We start from the raw sequence: 12,745 nt of genomic DNA on the forward strand, positions 1-12,745 counted from the left end.
AGTAACCATAGTCAGGACTGAAGCCCAGCAATGGAAAGATCCAGAAGCTTGACTCCTCCACCCAGCAGCCTCCCATCTCACACACACCCCACATTGAAGGAGCCCACCTGTCCCTATCTTCTCTGAGGGCTGAGCCTTAGGGCAAAAGGAGTGGGGAGGCCTGATTTCATGTCCCTTCCTCCCATCACCCACAGGGGGACACTAGAGGCCCCCTGGTGTGTCATCATGAGGCCCAGGGCATCGTATCCTATGTAAGTAATATGGGAACTTCTTCATTAGTCTTCACCAGAGTTTCCAGCTTCTTTTCCTGGATAAGAAGAACAATGAGATGCCTCAAACAGTGGGGTCAGACTGAGACCCACACCCACCTGTGACCCACTCTTCTTCTCTGGGGCAGAGGCCAGCTCCAGGGGGGTTGCCAGAGCCTTAATAAATGGCCACGTCTAGAGTGGAAATATCTGACTTCTCACTTGTTCAGTCAACATTATTCAGTAGACAACAAATGTATGTCAGGACTGAGTGTGAGCAAATCCAGGAAACTGGAATCTCTTCCTCAGGATAAGTAAATGCCCCTCAATGTCCTGGGGATCAGGATGAACTTCTTCCCTCCTCCATGCCATCCATTCTCTCATCTCCCCTCCCCCCATGATCCTGGGGAGGGATGGAAGGACATCTCTCTCCCCAGGGTAAGGCTCTCTCCTCCCCACCCTACCAGAGACCCCCCAGTAGATATGAAAGTACAATCCACCTTCTGTATCCCCCATGAATTCAACCAATGGGGATCGACAAGCCAACGATGGTTGAATCCTACAGAACATGCATAGACTTTTTTTGGTCATTATTCCCTAAACAATAAGTACGGTATTAACAACTATAGCATTTACATTGTATTAAGTATTATTAGTAATCTAGAGTCAATTTAAAATGTATGGAAGGGAGGACACGCAAAGGTTATATGCAAATACTTTGTCATTTTATACAAGGAATTTAACGGTTGCAGATTTTGATATCTGTGAGGTTCCTGGAACCCATCCCAATTGGATACTGAGGGACGACTGCATACCCTAAGACCGTGTGCCATGGTGTGTGGGACAGGCAGGACAAAGGGCAGAATTGAAATTTCATACAATGCCTAATTTAATGGTAAAGGCGTCATCTCAAATCACTGGGAAACAATAAACTTTAATAAATGGAATTAGAATAACTAGGTTGTTTTTCAGGGAAAAAGAGAAAATTAGATCCACTCTTTACACCATAATCTAAAATAACCCTCAAATGGGCCTGACATCTAAATTCAAAAAAATTAAACCATACAAGTACTAGAAGAAAAAAACCAAGATTTGCTTGCTTAAAGATAGCTAACAAACACCTGTGTTTACAGCAGCACTATTCACAGCGGCCAAGAGATGGAAGCAACCCACGTGTCCATCACATCCTAACCCTTCACCACACCATCCCCACAGTACTGCACACCAGTGTTCTCATTTTCAACGTGAGGAGGGTCCGCTTATTATTTTGATCCAATGAAGTTATACAAAACTCCAAACAATATGTTGTCTAAAATAACATGAATTTTACCCTAAAGATTAGCCCATGTGCAAAGAAAAGATGACTGAAGTCACTTAACTTAAAATCGTGCTTTAAATTTCTTTGTCAGGTAACCGTAGAGAATGAGCTGGCAGATTTTTCTACCTGCATCAGAATGTAAATTACTCTTGCTGTCTATACAGAAACTGGTCAATAATAATGTACACCTGAAGTTACACAATGTTATAAACCATTATGACCTCATCAAAATAATTGGGAGAAAAAGAAAAAAAGCTAGGGGCTGGCCCCGTGGCCGAGTGGTTAAGTTCGCGCGCTCCGCTGCAGGCGGCCCAGTGTTTCGTCGGTTCGAATCCTGGGCGCGGACATGGCACCGCTCGTCAGACCACGCTGAGGCAGCGTCCCACATGTCACAACTAGAAGGACCCACAACGAAGAATATACAACTATGTACTGGGGGGCTTTGGGGAGAAAAAGGAAAAAATAAAAAAAACTTTAAAAAAAAAAAACTTTAAAAAAAGAAAAAAGCTAATTACTCTTTGCAGTGTGACATTTACCATCTGAACTTTTGCACTCTCCATGATCTTAAAGGAATAATCACTGAGGACATATTTTATCAAATCCAAGTGACTATACACAGAAACACTCTGGTAAACGTGACCATTATTTCGTGGGTCTTTCTATCAGAAAGTCAGTAGCCTAATATTCAGTGTAAGCCATTTATCAACAAAACTTTAATCAGGAATAAATCTTTGACAATACTCAGTCAATCTCTATATTTGCTACCATCTACCCACAGGAATTCTTTACTAGCATGTTTGGGAGGATAACAATCTCATTATTAAATGTTTGCACTGGCAAATGGAAAGAATACTTGATGGGGAGGAGAGAGCCGTGGAAGTGTCCCCCATTCAGCCCTTCCTCTCTGTGACATTTACTTAAAGCCCCAGAGCACCACCCAGTCTCAGGACTCAGGCCCCAGGAAACACCCAGGGCAGACATGTCCCACTCCCATGTCTTTCTCTGCCTGTCAGCACTTCCCAGGCAGCTCTCTGCCTCCAACTGCTCTGCTGAAAAGATTTCCACCCTTCACGGTGCTCACCTCCAGAAGACAGTTCCTTCCTGACCATCCCAGAAGCCAGAGCCACCTCCTCCCACGGCTCTGCACTCTTCTCTATTAAGGAAACCTTGGCAGCAGAGCTCTATCAAGAAAGTGTTTTGGGGCTGGCCCCGCGGCTGAGTGGTTAAATTATCATGGCCTGCTTCCGTGGCCTGGGATTCACCAATCGGGATCCTGGGTGCAGACCTACACATCACTTGTCAAGCCATGCTGTGGCAGCGTCACACATAGAGGAACTTGAAGGATTTACAACTGGGATATACAACTATGTACTGAGACTTTGGAGAGGAAAAAAAAGGAAAAAAGAGGATGCCTGGCAACAGATGTTAGCTTAGGGCCAATCTTCCTCATCAAAAAGCATTTAAAAAAAAAAGTTTTTGCACACTGAACTCTAGTGCAAAAGGGCACAATTCCTCCCACTTTCTCTCTCCAGGTTGGGACTCTGTGCGTTAAAGACCTTACTGACTTGACTGGGAACTTGTAAAACCATGACAAGCTCATGTTCAGAAACATCACCGGGAACTGAGGTAGACTGCCAGTCTGCAGACCTGGGTCTTCTGCTCCAGGGCAGAGCATCAGAGTCAGGAGAAACTAGACGCTGGCCATTCATCATAATTAGAGCAGAATCTCAGAGGTGAGCGGTGGTGACCTTGATAACGGTGTCTAAGTTTGTCTGCGAAAAGGTGGGTGCCCCGGAGGAAGCAGTCTGAACCCTGAGTGGGAGAACAGAAGGCAGCACAGGCCAGTCCCAATAGTTCACGGGAAACGCCTCTGTTACAGAAATGTGAAAGAACTATCAGAACTACAAGGAATCTGCTAAATAAATTATGAATGATTAAGATTTTGTGTGGCACGAACCCTACAACAATGAGAACTCCATACACTGATATCCTACAACAATTTCCTTTTCAAGTTTCCATTGAATTTTCAGAAGGATAACGTTCCAAGGCTACATTATGATCTACTGCATTGATGTTCAGCAAATTACTAAACCATTTCAGCAACTCAGATATTTTACAGTGTTGATTTTGAACATGCTATTACATCTTTGACAATTAGAATGGGTTTCAGCAGTAGGCAGCCTCTAACAGGGCCTGGATGATGCCCACCTCCTGGTATTCACACTGGAGAGTGAAGGCCTTTGCTGGCATGACAGCCGTCACTGAGACCCCAAATTTCCAGGGCAAGGAGAGACCAGAATGACTAAGGAGAGCCAAGATGAATTGCGCTCATTTCACCTTTTCTACCACAATCTGATGTCACCCATCATACCCAAAACATCACAGAGAAGGAAACCTCCCAGCAGCAAATCCCTGTGCAGAGAGCCATCCACATCCTGATGGAGACAAAAGACAGGCACTGGATAGAACCACATGAGCCTCATGCCTGCCTTTCTGGTTCAGTATTTGATGGAGCCCCACACTCTCCCTCTCCTCTAGCCTGACTCATCTTCCGGGTCCCAGGCCGCTCAAGGGACTGGTACAGCTTCTGCAGGAAGGGCTCAGTAAACAGCTCTTCTCTGGCTTTAAGTCTCAAGAGGAGAAAGAGACAATTTGCTGTCTTTTGCCTCTTCCAGCCATCTGAAACACGAGGTGGAACGCCTTCTGCCTTGAGGTTCTTCATCTTGCACGACAGATAGGACTAGGTGATACAGGGAAGATGTGCAGGGAGGCAGGTTGGAGATATCTGGAAGTTGGCAGCTCTCAGACATACTCCAGGGATTGGAAATGGAGGTACAGCAGGATCACAGACCAGCATTACTACAGCAGCTCGACCCGTTGTATATGGGAAATCCAAAGGAGAAGGCTATTCAAGAGTAAGGTGACAGATGTGTGCCCAGCAGTGACCCAGAGGCAAAAAGACCTGGGGGCATCTGGGAAAGAATATACCTACAGTCTATAGAACCAGATTACCGGGGTCCACAGGGTCCAGTCTATGGACCTTGTTCCTGACACTCGAGGAGGACACTGGAGAGCTGGGGTAGAGCTAGAGACAGCAGTCAGAACTGAGAGGGATGCCCTGGATGCTGATATACACTCTCCCCTTAATCACACACACACATTCACACACACCAGGGCCCTGACCTTCTGATATGGGCAATTCTGGGCTCCAAAGAGAATCTTCCTCTGAAGAGAATGTCCCTGAAAGGCCCAGGTGATTGGTGTGAGGAAGCCCACACAAACAAGGACAGTGAGCTGGGTTTAGGGACACCTGAGGGCCTGGGAGACCACTTGTCCTACCACGACCACCTTCCTTAGGGAATCACCACACATTCTTGGCCCAGGTTCCCACACTGGCCTGTTGCATACCCTGTGGGTGACAACAGGTCTCCTCTTTGTGGTGACAAAATTCCTGGCAGAGTAGATGCTCAGCTGGGCTCTGTGCTGGGTCCTGGAGGACAAGGTGGCTGCATCTGCCCCAACCTCAGGAGCCACCCACTGCTTAGTCACCCAGTAGCAATGGGACACTTCAGCCCATCCCTTCTGGTCACAGCTGGCAGTTCGGTTCTGCTCCTGCCATCCATGAATACATACATGGTTAGTGAGGATCAGTCAACTGCCAGGCCTGGTGCAGTGCCCTGGAAATACAATGGTGAGAATGACAAATGCCTAACAATTCGGCATCAGAGTGACCTTGGTTGGCATTCCATGGATCTCTGTGTTTTGTCCTCAGAGTCCTCAGTGACCCAGATCTGGGTAAAACTCAACAAGAATGTAAGAGCATTCAGTTCCAATAAACACCACAACTTCCATTGTTCATCATACAGCACTCTGCTTGTATCACTTCAAATACAGACGATAATAGCTAAAGGAATCTTGTACATCATTTTGTCCCATCGTTTCAAATCCTGGAGCACCCTAGGAGACAAGAGGGAAGGAATCAAGGCCCCCACCCCACCATGTTAAAGCAGAGTTGTTTGCGTGTTTTAAATATTTGGCACTGGTGAAATTATTCCACGTGAGAAAAATATCCCAATATTACAAAAGGAAAATATGGACACACAGTGATGTAGGTTGTCTTGTTCTTTTGAGATAAAAGGCCAAGAAAGAGAGATGACCAGCATAGCCATTCAGCAAGAACTCCACAGGAACAGGGTGCCTGGTGTCTCCACTGCCAGGCCTGGGCTCCTCCATAGGGTGCATTTTGCTCCTTACACTCTCTTCTCTCCAAAACCTCTGGGCACGAGGCCATCAAGGCTGCTCTGACACCTACAGGAGAGGATGCGCCACATGGGACCATGTGATCCATCTCATCTCCTGTCTGTAAACACTAATCAACCCCACTGGGGCCTCCAGACGTCTGTATTTCTCAATTAAGTGGTAGAATCAAAGTTATCTGAGTATCTTCTGGAATCCCTCTATTAGTGTGACTCACCAATTTACTCAACCATCCAGCTGGGGGAACCTCAAGGAGAAAATCATACCGAGGCCCAACTTACAGTCCTTACTTTAGGACAGCTATCATACATACCATCTTTTCAGCCCAACTGTACTCTCTTATAAGCTAAACACCTCCAGTCTCTCATCCATTCTCCCAAGGAAGTTGGAAGCCCATTCAACTCCCAGGATCCTGGTTTGTGGAAATTCTCCTCAGAGGCCAAATCTGGAAGATCCAATGGCCAGATTCTCTTGGTTTCTCTCCACTGTGCTGAGCTAACACCCCAGGGAATGAAGGAAACTGGCCAGTTTGGACAAAACTCTATCTTCCACTCTAGTGAGCTGGCTCCACTGAGGCTTTGGTCTAGGAATGTGTTTTTAGAAGGGAAATTATCCAGTATTTCCAACGCACCCACCATTCCCCTCAAGACGCCGAGTGTTAGAATAAGGGAAGAAAACAACAACCAGGTTGGGGCAGTCTCCCATAATTTGGAATGTTTCTTCTTTCCATGAAAACAAAAGCAGAGGCTCTCAACCAGGGACGGAGAATGATGAGGTGCAGAAACTTTGCCTACATGACAGTCTTCAATGGTGCCCCATGACCCAGGCCTACTAGAACCAGAGCGATGGGGACAAGGAGAATTTATGGCAAAGTCTGATTTCATCACTGTATAGCTCTACTTGCCTGTTCTAAATACCGTGCAACTGTAAACTGTGACCCCTTGAAAACATCACGATACTTGGAGCAACGTTGGCTTTATCAGGTTGACCTAGGAACACACACTGAACTCAAGCACATTTGTCATCAGCTGTCCTCTAAGGGCTCCCCTTATGGCATCTCTTTACTTTCCTACTACTCTCTTTAACACCCCATCTCCACTTCCTAACCATTCTCCATGTTGTACCCACACACCCAAGATTCTGCCGTTGGCTGAAAGTACAAAGAAGTTGAAGGATGACTGATCTCTTGGCTAGCGTGTTTCAGGTGAGACAAGAGCTCAACCCTTTGGAATGAATATGAAAACAGACCTCAGGCCCTCAAACGGTGAAAGATTAAAAGGGAAAGGATTGGGTCATGTGATCCACACATGAAAGGCAATGTGGGGTGATATTCAGGCCCTTGTTTACCCAGCATTCGATCAACAGTAGGGAGCATCACGTCTGACTCAGGCCAGTGTCCCCCAAAGGCCTATTCATTCCTTCTGAGAGCCCAGTATTTTCTCCTGGTGAATGTGGTCAAGTTGACTTTGACTCAGCAACTGCCTAAGAACGTGGTTCTTACAACTCTTTTACTACTTGTAGAGAGCCCCAGCCAGGCTATCTTTGTGACCCATCCTTGTCTCAATCCTATGCAGGAACTTGCTGGCCCCAGCTCTATTGTTGACAATAATTCACTGTAATCACAGAAATGAAATTCTCTGAAGGGCAATGGTGGGCCTCTACCTTTTGTGGCCCGCTCACTTGTAACAAGGACTCTGATAAAGTATTAGGATGGCACATGATTCTGGTGGAGGGAAAGCTGAAAATGGAGGATATAATTTTCCATTCTAGAAAGCTAAGAGTGGTTATCTATCCCAGGAGCTTTCATCTGTAAGAAGAAGAGAAGAACTAGCTAATAGTTTCATAGGTGTCAACTTCACATTGTCCCTCTACTGCTGAGCCACTCAGCTCTACCAGGGCAGGTACCCGGAACCCAACTGAGGTATCAAAGTATTGCCTCACCACTGCTCCAAAGGTGCAGGTGGATATTGACTCTCACCCGGGCCCCTCCTATCCATTTCCCCATCTCACTCTGATTTTCCAGCCTTTGTACTCTGCCATCATTATCCTGAGAGCTCAATGCCTTAAGAGTATATTCATGCAGTAGTTCAGAAGTCCATGTGGACATCTCCCACAAACACACAAGCCAAAGCAAATTTATGTGTTATTCACTCATGTATGAAACATTTATGAGTGTTTCATGTGTGTCTGACTCAGGATGGAAGAGATAGGAACCATAGTATTCTGCCCAATGAGGTCAAAATATTCATATCTTAGGGACCAACCTCATCTTAGAAGGGAGCAGGACACAGGGGTCCGAGATGCTCAGGGACAAAGAAGGAACCCTAAAGACAGAACCTTTCCCCATAAGATGTGTCTGAAGCATGTTTGATAAAGACCGGAGCTGAACTCCTTATCACAACAGGAAGAAACTGAGAACAAAGGAAGGAGTTGGGCCATGCCACAAGGCCGCCCTGCTGCCCACAGAAGCCAGGAACCCCATCTCAGTGTGTACCAGTCCTTTCAAAGGGCTCCCTTCCCCTCCATGTCCACTATCACAGACCATCCCAGACTCTAAACATCCTGTCTTCTGGCTGCCAGACCTGTCCTCTGGTTTCTCGAATTCTCCCTCAGAGCCTAAGGCCAGGGCCTCCGACACCCAGACTCAAGTGGAGTTTTCTCACACCTCATGCCAAGCTAACTTCTCAGGTAGTGAAAGAGACCAAACAAGTGGAAGAATATCCCATCCTCCACCCTACTGAGCAGCTCCACTGAGGATCAGGACTAGGGATGTGGTTTCTGGAGGCAATGCTGCTTATATTCACACTTCTCAGGACAGTGAGTTTTATAGAAAGGACAGAGGAGCAGAGCCCAGGTGGAGGAAGTCACTCTTCACTGGGGCTGTTCTTTCCTTGGAAACAAGAATAGAAGCCCTCGCTAGGCTTCACGCACCTCTCAGTTGTCCCTGACAACATCAACACCCCATTCAAGTGAAGAAATTTTTTCTCATCTCTCTATCTTCCAAAATACCCAAAATTGTGGATAACCAGGCCTCTCTGTCCCACCTGAGCACATTCAAGAGAAGTTAGGAGGAAACTCAGCTTCGTCCTGATGGTCAGGGGCAGAAGGATGAATTCAGGCAGGCTTTTTGCCATTGCTTACCCCTCCCCAGCTCTTCCTCTGTCCTTCCACTTTTCTTCAAATCTCTGCTTGCCTAGAGTTGGCCTACTGCCTAATAAGGTCCAACTGAAAAATAAGGGGTAAGGCTTAAGATGAGACCATGGTCAAGGCTCTTAAATTTACATAAGAATCTCTTGTAAATTTATGGAGACACAAAACAGAATGGTGATTCCTCGGGACTAGGAGGAGAGGCAAAGGGAAGTAGCTGTTTCACAGGTTCAGAGTTTTAATTTGGAAAGATGAAAAAGCTCTGGAAATGGATAGTGGTGATGGCTGCACAAAAATGTGAATGTACTTAATGCCACTGTGTTGTACACTTAGAAATGGTTAATAGGGGCTGGCCCAGTGGAGTAGCCATTAAGGTCACACATTCTGCTTTGGTGGCATGGGGTTTGTAGGTTCTAATGCTGGGCATGGACCTACATACATCTCATCAAGCCAGGCAGTGGCAGCATCCTACATACAAAATAGAGGAAGATTCATAAAGATATCAGCTTAGGGCCAATCTTCCTCACACACAAAAAATTTGATAGCTAAATTTTATGTTATGTGCATTTTACCATAATTTCAAAAGCAGTAGTAAAACCAAATCTCTTGTAATACAAAAGGAATAAAGCTCAAATGGTAGAAAACACTTTTTGTAGAAAGTGGGCAGCGATCTCCTCTGCACATGTATGACGCCATTGGAGCTACTATTTCTTTTTGAGCACTCAGGTTTCTAGGTCAAGCAGATGAGGCATCATGTATGGTTGATGTCACAAAGTCAGAAGCATCTCCATCCCAGCATTTCTCCCCTGATAACACAACATAGAAGCAGCAGCTGTGGGAAGAATGAGCCAGAAGTGCTGTCTGAAGAGAAGGCTGGGCTGGAAATGAGACCATGAAATCTAGGATAGAAGGGAAGGAGGAATGCAGGAAATCTTCCCCAATCTTCTATGATACTTTATTCTACCTGGAGTTTACTGAGCTTCTTCTGGATATACATTAATGATTATGGTTTGCTTGGGTTTTATTTCCACAAAAATTGAGAAATTTTCATCCATTATTGCCTCAAATATTTTTTTTCTGCTCCTTTATCCCTTTCCTCTCCTTCTGGGATTCCCATTACAAGTCTATTGCACGTCGTGTCCAACACATCTGAGACACGCTGTGCACTTTCCTTCTTTCTTTCCTCTTTCTGTTCACTGAAAAATTCTAGAGCAATTACAAATTTATTAACAATAACCTCACAAGACCTGTCAAGTTTCTCCCCAGACATGATGGCTAAGCACAGGCACAGGTGCCTTCTGCCCTCGGTCAGAGCAGCAGAGTCATGACCAGCTAGGTGTGGGTCAGATGAGACAGAGGGGCAAAGAGGGGCAGAAGGAGAGGAGAAAGAGGCAACTGCCTGCTGATATGATCTGGATCCAGGGGTCACCCTGAGCGAATGGGGGTCTGAGTCATTTGTGGAGTAGACAGTTAGCCTAAGGTATTGTCCCAATAGCTCAGAGGAAAATTATCTGTCAGAAAAATGTGATAGCACAGCCAAACATACAAGAAACCAGCTACAGAAATTGTGAAAACTCTCATGAGTCTCTGTGACAAGATGTACTCAAATGATAAACAACTGCTTGGGGCCAAAATTACCTTCTATCATCTTTGATCTTCTATGCTTCCAAAACTTCATAAATATTATTTAATAGGTACTTAATAACCCAACATATTGACAGACATAAACTTGTGGTTTCCAAATCGAGGGTGGGGAGGAGGCCTAAGTCATCCAAGTTGGGAGAACAGCGATATTCCCTGGAAGCAAAGTCACATCTGGGACAGAGAACAAAAATGAGAAGATACTAGACATGTTACACCATCTGGGTGATGACCAATCCAACAGATGCAAAAGCAGCATAAGCATTATGCCCAGTTTGAGATAAGACTTCAGAAGTCTTCTCACATCTATATTAAATTATATAAGAATAAAGAAAAATAATTTAAACCGTCAGGCTGAATGCTTGTATGCTAAGTAGCATCATAGCTTGAAAAGTCTCCCACCCAAAAGCTGACAGCCCTCAAGCACCTGTACACAGAGAACTCTGGGAGCAACCATGCCAGGTTCCTCACCAGGGACAGGGAGCCTCAGGAGGCAGAACCTTTGCCTACATCATGGTCTTCACTGGGGCATCAGGTTACTTGGGCCAGACAGGGCAGTAGTGACCAAGGAACTCAGAATAATAGGCAAAGCTTTATTTCTCCTGTTTCTGTCTCTATCTGCATGCTCCCAACTACCTTAACACTGAGGTCTTTTAAATCTTTGAAATATCAAGAAGTTGAGGACAACATTAGCTTTATCAGGGCAACCTGGGACCACTCAGTGAACTCAAGTGCATTTCTCAGTCAAACCCCTCCTCACAGACTCTCCTATTCTGTCATTACCCTCTCTTCCTAGAACTCTCTTCAATGCCCCATCTGCACTTCATCTCCAATCTCTGTTCCTCACCCTCATCCCAAACAGTTTGCAGTTGCCTGAAACTACCAAGAAGTTGATGGATGACTAGGCTCCCGTCTAGTGTGTTTTAGGAGAGACCAATGCATGGTACGTTGGCATTTATACAAAAAAAAAAAATTCTTGAGCTATCAGAAAAATAAAGTTCTACAAAGAGTAAGATTGGATACACCCATGCTATTTTAGGTAGCAGATAGTTGCATGGTCAGAAATTCAAGGCATGGTGGGATCATATTCATGTTCCTGGAGGGTCTCACTTAGGGAAAAGGGACATCACTTCTGGCTAATCCGAAATCCCTATCTCCATTCATGGAGTCCAAGATTTTCTCGTGGAGAAAATGGTCTCCCAGGAATGTGGCTCTTGCAAAACCCTCACCACACAGCCCATTCTATGTGAGGGAAAGAGGGATATGATGAAAGCTCTTATCTTGAAAAGCAATAGAACTGGGAGGAAATTGGTGGTCACTGAGCCAGCCCCTTCTTCCTTCACTTCTAGGATTAAAAGCCTGGAAGGAGAAGGCACACACCACTTCAGACCTCATCAGCCTTTCAGAGAAGATGCTGCTGCTTCTGTTCTTCTTGGCCAATCTCCTACCCTTCAGGGCTGCAGGAGGTAAGTGCCCCTGTAGAGAATCAGAGACCTGGCTTGATTCCAAGAGTGACACTTCTGCAGTGTCCCAGTGAGGCTGTCACTGTGATCCTTCCTTGCCTCAGTCCATTTCAGAACTTTGTTGATCCCTAGATCTGTCACTGCATATAAAGTGAGGAGAAATTTAGAAAATAAAACTACTCACAAAGAGACCTGTTGAGTCCTGTCCCTTCCATGGGTCACAGTCCTGTCACCTGGAAAATGACAATATTAGAATAGCCTATGCTTCTGGTGGTGGGGAAAGCTGAAAATGGGGGATATAATGCCCCATTCTAAAGCTAAATATAGTTCATCATCCCAGGAGCTATCCTCTTGATGAGGAATAGAAGAGCTGGCTAATAGTCAGTTACCTAGGTGTCACTGTCACCTTGTCCCCATTCTACTTAGCCACTCGGCTCTACCAGGTGCCCTCCTGCTCATTTCCCCATCTCACTCTGATTTCCCATCCTTTGTACTCTGCCTTCTTTGTCTGGAGGGCTCAATGCCTTAGAAAGATAAATCTGTGCTGGGATTCAGATTGCATTAGGACTACTCGTCCCCGGCTGCTGACCAAAGAGAATTTGAGGACTGTTCATTCATGTACCCAATAAGCATTTCTGGGGTATGTACTATGTGGCTGACCTAGGATGGGG

This window comes from Equus quagga, chromosome 2, assembly GCF_021613505.1.
Source record: "Equus quagga isolate Etosha38 chromosome 2, UCLA_HA_Equagga_1.0, whole genome shotgun sequence".
Taxonomy (NCBI): Eukaryota; Metazoa; Chordata; class Mammalia; order Perissodactyla; family Equidae; genus Equus; species Equus quagga.